Here is a 7,500-nt window from a genome sequence, read left to right as displayed (position 1 = left end):
GCGCCGCCGCCATACGGGCCGCCGCGCGGAGCCGCGCGCGCGGAGCACCTTCTCGGTATGCTAAGTACCAGCCGTACTCACCGGCAGCCGAGAAGCACCTCCGGACGCGCGGACGCGCGACACCGACGGGCGGACGGACACGGAGCGCCGCCCGAGTCTGTATTTGAGGGTACGAAGGGACGGGGGTCCCTGCGAAACCCCAGCCGCGGAGTGGGCGGGGACACGGGTCGCGCGCCACCCGCCGGGCGGACCGGCGGAATGTCGCGGAGGGCCCGAGCCTCGCCCGCGCGGACCGGGTTCTCGCGCCACCCGCCGGACGGACCGGCGGAATGTCGCGGAGGGCCCGGCCCGCGTCCGATCGATTGGAAAGCGCCGCTCAGACAGGCGTGGCCCCGGGGTAAAACCGGGGCCGCAATGTGCGTTCAAAGTGTCGATGATCAATGTGTCCTGCAAATCACATTAGTTCTCGCAGCTAGCTGCGTTCTTCATCGACGCACGAGCCGAGTGATCCACCGCTAAGAGTCGTACGTTTGGGCCCTTTTACGTCCGCCCGGGACGATCGGAGACAAATTCACGACAGGGTTTGTACCGGAGACGAACGCGCCGCGGGTGCCGTTCGGTCGCTCCCGCGAGCGAGCCCCTAACCCGCGGCGCGGTTACCGACGGGCGCGATACGCGCGACGCCGCGACGAGCCGAGCGGGTCGGGCGCGCGGCGCTGAGGCCGGCGCCCGGCGTCTCCCGCTCGGGGCCGCGACGGCGCCCGAGACGTGCGTCGGCCCGGGTAGGTCGGGCGCTCGGCGCTGAGGCCGGCGCCCGGCGTCTCCCGCTCGGGCCTGACACGACTCGGCGACCGGACTCGCCGGGTAGGTCGGGGGCTCGGCGCTGAGGCCGGCCCCCGGCGTCTCCTACCCGGACCCCGGAAGGCCATCCGACTTGGAAGCCCCGCCGCGCCGCGAAGCGACGCTTTGGGTGTTGCTACCCGTCAGCGAGTGGGTTTGGTTTACAAGGGCGGCGCGACCGCGCTGACACCGAGGGGGGACTGGCCCCCGACCCGGCCGCGGCCTGCCCGGACTATGGATGGACAGAGGAGACCGCGGCGGACCGCGCGGAACCGAACCCCCGGTGTCCGGAGCCCCGGGAGGAACTCCGGTGTCCGGGGGCCGGCCCACGCGCGCGCTACGCGGCCCCTCGAGGGCTCCGGCCGACGGACGCGTTTGGCCGGGGAAAAAGGTAGCCGGTGGGAGCACCGTTTCGTCGCCCTGAACCTTCGTCTCGGGCGGGCGTCCCGACGCCGCCGCCATACGGCCGTTGTGATCCGTGCGGGGATCCGCTTGCTCGGCGACCCTCGCCGAGAGCAGCCCCGCGCCGCACGGACACGCGACACCGACGGGCGGACGGACGCCGGGGCGCCGGCCCGAACCGTTACCTTTAAAGGACGGGAGGTCGTCGAGGCGAGTGCCGCCCCGGAAGCGCGCGCCGGAAGCGCGAGAACCGCGCCGAGCTAGGGTCGTCGGCATAGGGGGATTCCCCGGTTACGGGGGTCCCGCGCACGGCCGCCGCCTTTCGCCCGTCGCTGGCGGTCGCCTGTCGTCGCGCCGCGCCGCGCTACTGGGGTCGTCGGACGAGCGCGCTACCCCGCTCGCACGGAGGTAGCGCGACATCGCCCGCCGCCTTTTCTCGCGTCGCGCCGCGCCGCGTGGCGCCCGCCGAACTCGCTCCGACGCGCGGCCCGGGAGTGACCCGCGCCGCGCCCCCCGTCCCGTCCCGTCCCGGTCTACCCTCTTCCTCCGCCTGCGACGACCCGCCGCCCTCGGCGTCTGGCTCGTCGGGGGTGTACCGAGGCGGATCTGCTGCCGCTCGTACGTTAATGATCCTTCTGCAGGTTCACCTACAGAAACCTTGTTACGACTTTTACTTCCTCTAGATAGTCAAGTTCGACCGTCTTCTGGCACACCGCCGGAGCCGGGGCCGGCCCCGGCGGGGACTATCCGAGGACCTCACTAAGCCATCCGATCGGTAGTAGCGACGGGCGGTGTGTACAAAGGGCAGGGACTTAATCAACGCAGGCTAATGACCCGCGCTTACTGGGAATTCCTCGTTGGTGGGAAATAATTGCAATCCCCAGGCCCTGTCACGAGCGGGGTTCATAGGATTACCCGCGCCTGCCGGCGCGGGGATAGACGACGCGCTTATACGCTCAGTGTGGCGCGCGTGCAGCCCCGGACATCTAAGGGCATCACAGACCTGTTATTGCTCATTCTCGTGTGGCTGAGAGCCACTTGTCCCTCTAAGAAGTTTTCTGCCGCCGACCGCGCGGGGGGCCGCGGTACTATTTAGTATGTTTGAGTCTCGTTCGTTATCGGAATTAACCAGACAAATCGCTCCACCAACTACGAACGGCCATGCACCACCACCCACGGTATCGAGAAAGAGCCTTCAATCTGTCAATCCTTTCCGTGTCCGGGCCGGGTGAGGTTTCCCGTGTTGAGTCAAATTAAGCCGCATGCTCCACTCCTGGTGGTGCCCTTCCGTCAATTCCTTTAAGTTTCAGCTTTGCAACAATACTCCCCCCGGAACCCAGACACTTGGTCGGTTTCCCGGGTGCTGCTCGGCGGGTCATGGGAATAACGCCGCCGGATCGCGAGTCGGCATCGTTTATGGTCGGAACTAGGACGGTATCTGATCGTCTTCGAACCTCCGACTTTCGTTCTTGATTAATGAAAACATTCTTGGCAAATGCTTTCGCTCTCGTCCGTCTTGCGCCGGTCCAAGAATTTCACCTCTAGCGGCGCAGTACGAATGCCCCCGGCCGTCCCTCTTAATCATGGCCCCAGTTCATGACAACCCACAAAATAGAACCGGAGTCCTATTCCATTATTCCCAGCTGCGATATGCAGGGGCGGCCGTGTGGCCTGCTTTGAACACTCTAATTTCCTCAAAGTAAACGCTTCGGGCCCCGCGAGTGACACCCAGCGAAGGGCATCACGGGGGCTTTTGCCGAGAGGCAGGGGCTGGGACAGACGGATGCACGCCTCGCGGCGGACCGTCAGCTCGCGTCCCGGGGTCCAACTAGGAGCTTTTTAACTGCAGCAACTTTAAAATACGCTATTGGAGCTGGAATTACCGCGGCTGCTGGCACCAGACTTGCCCTCCAATGGATGCTGGCCGATGGGTTTGTGTTCGGCTCATTCCAATTACGGAGACTCGAACGAGTCCCGTATTGTTATTTTTCGTCACTACCTCCCCGTGTCGGGAGTGGGTAATTTGCGCGCCTGCTGCCTTCCTTGGATGTGGTAGCCGTTTCTCATGCTCCCTCTCCGGAATCGAACCCTGATTCCCCGTTACCCGTGGTCACCATGGTAGGCGCAGAGTCTACCATCGAAAGTTGATAGGGCAGACATTCGAATGAGTCGTCGCCGCCTCGGGTGGGCGAGCGATCGGCACGAGGTTATCCTGAGTCAACACAAAGGGGGGGCCGGGCCGGCGGAACGAGGACCGGCGCGCGCGGAGCCGCCCGCGCCGCTTACGCCCCCGCCCGGAGAGGCGGAGGCCGGACGCGGGGGACGCGCGCGACGGCTGAGCCCCCGCCCGCCGGACACCGCGTGGGTTTTTGTGTCTGATAAATGCACGCGTCCCCGGGGCGAGGCCGGAGCCCCGCCCGCGAGTCGGCGCTCGTTTGCATGTATTAGCTCTGGATTTGCCACAGTTATCCAAGTAACGGTGGAGCGATCAAAGGAACCATAACTGATTTAATGAGCCGTTCGCAGTTTCACTGTACTGGCCATTCGTACTTAGACATGCATGGCTTAATCTTGAAAACAAGCATATGCTACTGGCAGGATCAACCAGAGTGCGTCTGCCGCCGGGGGGGCGCTGCTGGTGGCGGTGCGGCCCTGGTCCGGGACGAGGCTGTGGCTACAGCCGGGCCCGGGGGGCCGCGCGACACTCGTATACGTTCGGACGGGCTGACGAGCGGGTGTCGTGAAACGATGTTTCGCGCGGAGCCCTAGCACGCGTGGCGTCGGGCTCCGCGACGGTCGGACGTCTGGGTGTGGCTCGAGACGGAAGCTCGACCTCGGTTCGTCTTGGTTCTGCCGCCAAAAGGTTCACGCCGAGGCATGGTTTCGCAAGAGGGCCCCGCGAGTGCCAGCCGTGGATCCCGCCTCACTCGTAACTCGTATCGGATTCGTCCGGCCTCACTTTCGTTCGCACATCGGACAGTTATACGTGTGCTTTAGTAGCTTCCGTTCCCTCTTAGTGAGGCCGTCCGTACGTACCGCCCCAGCTCTTTCTGAGGCGGGTATCCACTCGGCTCGGGGGGGCCCAACGTTTGCCTAGTATCCTCGGCGCTGGAGCTTGACCCGCAAAGCCGGAGGAGCCGCACGCCCGAACACCGGCTTGCGCCGGCCGACGTGGGCCCTCCGAGGCGGGTCTCGTGTGCCAATCGCTCAGTTGGGGAACCGGCAGGCCCGTGGGCCGACGCCGGCTCACCCGGGGGTGAAGGGTGCTTCGATGGAGGCCCCCTGTCAGCCCTCCGCGGAAGTCCGGCTTCAATACTTTAAAGTTTGAAAAACTTAGACATTTTTCGAGAACCGGAGCTTAGAGGGGTACATGCAAAAGCCAGGGCCGCGGGAAGCGCCCTAAATACTTCAATACTTTAAAATTTGAAAAACTTAGAAATTTTTCGAGAACCGGCATCTTCCCTCGGTAATTGCGAGATGCGAGGCCGCCCCTAGCCTCTGCTCTGTCGGACTCAATGGTCACGGGTGGCCGCTGATTAGCCCTGGTGCTCACCTCTCAAAATTGCGAGTCCCTAATATAATTCTGGCTGTCGGCTGGAGAAGGGGGTATAAAATCGGCACTTGAGGGAACGCCGGGCCCTCAAGTTCGGGGCCCTCTAGCGGATTTTTGAGGTACTGCACTCCCATTGGAAATGCATTGCCCATAGGAATACATGGGCGCTCCGTCCACTACAATGTAATTCCCTCACAATATCTGCCCCCGCGTGGCCGCGCGATGCTACTGCTGCCCCGTTGGGAATGAATGGGCCTTTCGGAGGCCATAAATACAGCGCCGCTGCATGGATTTTGGCGGTACTGCGGCTGTCGTTGAAAATACATGGACCCGTCTGAATGAATGGGCCTTTCGGATTCCATAAACCCAGCGCCGCTGCATGGATTTTGGCGGTACTGCGGCTGTCGCTGAAAATACATGGACCCGTCTGAATGAATGGGCCTTTCGGAGGCCATAAACTCAGCGCCGCTGCATGGATTTTGGCGGTACTGCGGCTGTCGCTGAAAATACATGGACCCGTCTGAATGAATGGACAAAATATAAATCAGACACTACAGAACACAAGCATAATCCAAGATTACAAAATCATCTCAGCCTTTAAAAGAAACAAAAACCTGAAAGACTACTTAGTAAAAAGTAAATTACCAGAAATCAACATAACACAAACGCAGGGCCCCACATTCTACAAACAAGCCACCACAGTTAGGAACACCGTCACCAACACAAACTACCTAATTAAACAAACAATCACACCTGCTACGGAAAACTGAAAATACATGGACCCGTCTGAATGTATGGGCCTTTCGGAGGCCATAAACTCAGCCAGCGCCGGGCCAGTGTTTGGGGTATTGTGCCCGCCACTAGTGGCTGAATACATAATAATAATAATAATAATAATAATTCCCTTGTATTGTCATTCTGTGTAACAATGTACACAGAACGAAATGTCGATTGCACTGGGCTAGTGTTGAGGGAACGTCGGGCCCTCAAGTTCGGTGGCTTGGAGCGGATTTTTGAGGTACTGCACTCCCATTGGAAATGCATGGGCGCTCCGTCCACTACCATGTAATTCCCTCACAATATCTGCCCCTGCGTGGCCGCGGGATGCTACTGCAGCCCCGTTGGTAATGAATGGGCCTTTCGGAGGCCATAAATACAGCGCCGCTGCATGGATTTTGGCGGTACTGCTGCTGTCGCTGAAAATACATGGACCCGTCTGAATGAATGGGCCTTTCGGAGGCCATAAACTCAGCGCCTCTGCATGGATTTTGGCGGTACTGCGGCTGTCGCTGAAAATACATGGACCCGTCTGAATGAATGGGCCTTTCGGAGGCCATAAATCCAGCGCCGCTGCATGGATTTTGGCGGTACTGCGGCTGTCGCTGAAAATACATGGACCCGTCTGAATGAATGGACAAAATATAAATCAGACACTACAGAACACAAGCATAATCCAAGATTACAAAATCATCTCAGCCTTTAAAAGAAACAAAAACCTGAAAGACTACTTAGTAAAAAGTAAATTACCAGAAATCAACATAACACAAACGCAGGGCCCCACATTCTACAAACAAGCCACCACAGTTAGGAACACCGTCACCAACACAAACTACCTAATTAAACAAACAATCACACCTGCTACGGAAAACTGAAAATACATGGACCCGTCTGAATGTATGGGCCTTTCGGAGGCCATAAACTCAGCGCCGGGCCGGTGTTTGGGGAATCGTGCCCGCCACTAGTGGCTGAATCCCGGGCTAGTGTTGGGGGACTTGTGCCCGCCAATAGTGGCTGAATCCCGGGCTAGTGTTGGGGGACTTGTGCACGCCAATAGTGGCTGAAATCCGCGCCGGTGTTTGGGGAAATGTGCGCGTATTATCGGGCCGGTGTTTGGGGAATTGCGCGCGTATTATCGGGCCGGTGTTTGGGGAATTGCGCGCGTATTATCGGGCCGGTGTTTGGGGAATTGTGCGCGTATTATCGGGCCGGTGTTTGGGGATATGCGCGCGTATTATCGGACCGGTGTTTGGGGAATTGTGCCCGCCACTAGTGGCTGAGAACTTGGCTAGTGTTTGGGGACTTGTGCCCGCCACTAGTGGCTGAAATCCGGGCCGGTGTTTGGGGAATTGTGCGCGTATTATCGGGCCGGTGTTTGGGGATATGCGCGCGTATTATCGGACCGGTGTTTGGGGAATCGTGCCCGCCACTAGTGGCTGAGAACTTGGCTAGTGTTGGGGGACTTGTGCCCGCCACTAGTGGCTGAAATCCGGGCCGGTGTTTGGGGAATTGTGCGCGTATTATCGGGCCGGTGTTTGGGGATATGCGCGCGTATTATCGGACCGGTGTTTGGGGAATCGTGCCCGCCACTAGTGGCTGAATCCCGGGCTAGTGTTGGGGGACTTGTGCCCGCCAATAGTGGCTGAAATCCGCGCCGGTGTTTGGGGAATTGTGCGCGTATTATCGGGCCGGTGTTTGGGGATATGCGCGCGTATTATCGGACCGGTGTTTGGGGAATTGTGCCCGCCACTAGTGGCTGAATCCCGGGCTAGTGTTGGGGGACTTGTGCCCGCCACTAGTGGCTGAAATCCGCGCCGGTGTTTGGGGAATTGTGCGCGTATTATCGGGCCGGTGTTTGGGGATATGCGCGCGTATTATCGGACCGGTGTTTGGGGAATTGTGCCCGCCACTAGTGGCTGAGAACTTGG

At 60.2% G+C, this 7,500-nt stretch overlaps 2 non-coding genes across 2 annotated transcripts; both read right to left on the bottom strand.

Moving 5' to 3' along the window:
• Positions 1-370: 370 nt before the first annotated feature.
• Positions 371-524, bottom strand: LOC148345100 (5.8S ribosomal RNA). Its single transcript, XR_015848846.1, has one exon. It is a non-coding gene; the product is annotated as a 5.8S ribosomal RNA (ribosomal RNA).
• Positions 525-1,866: 1,342 nt separating this feature from the next.
• On the bottom strand, positions 1,867-3,853 carry LOC148345099 (18S ribosomal RNA). Its single transcript, XR_015848849.1, has one exon. It is a non-coding gene; the product is annotated as an 18S ribosomal RNA (ribosomal RNA).
• Between the last annotated feature and the right edge of the window lie 3,647 nt (positions 3,854-7,500).

The sequence above is a fragment of the Urocampus carinirostris genome, unplaced genomic scaffold, assembly GCF_059441175.1.
Source record: "Urocampus carinirostris isolate Australia breed hairy pipefish unplaced genomic scaffold, RoL_Ucar_1.0 HiC_scaffold_101, whole genome shotgun sequence".
Taxonomy (NCBI): domain Eukaryota; kingdom Metazoa; phylum Chordata; class Actinopteri; order Syngnathiformes; family Syngnathidae; genus Urocampus; species Urocampus carinirostris.
This window is presented reverse-complemented; position numbering and strand designations above follow the sequence as displayed.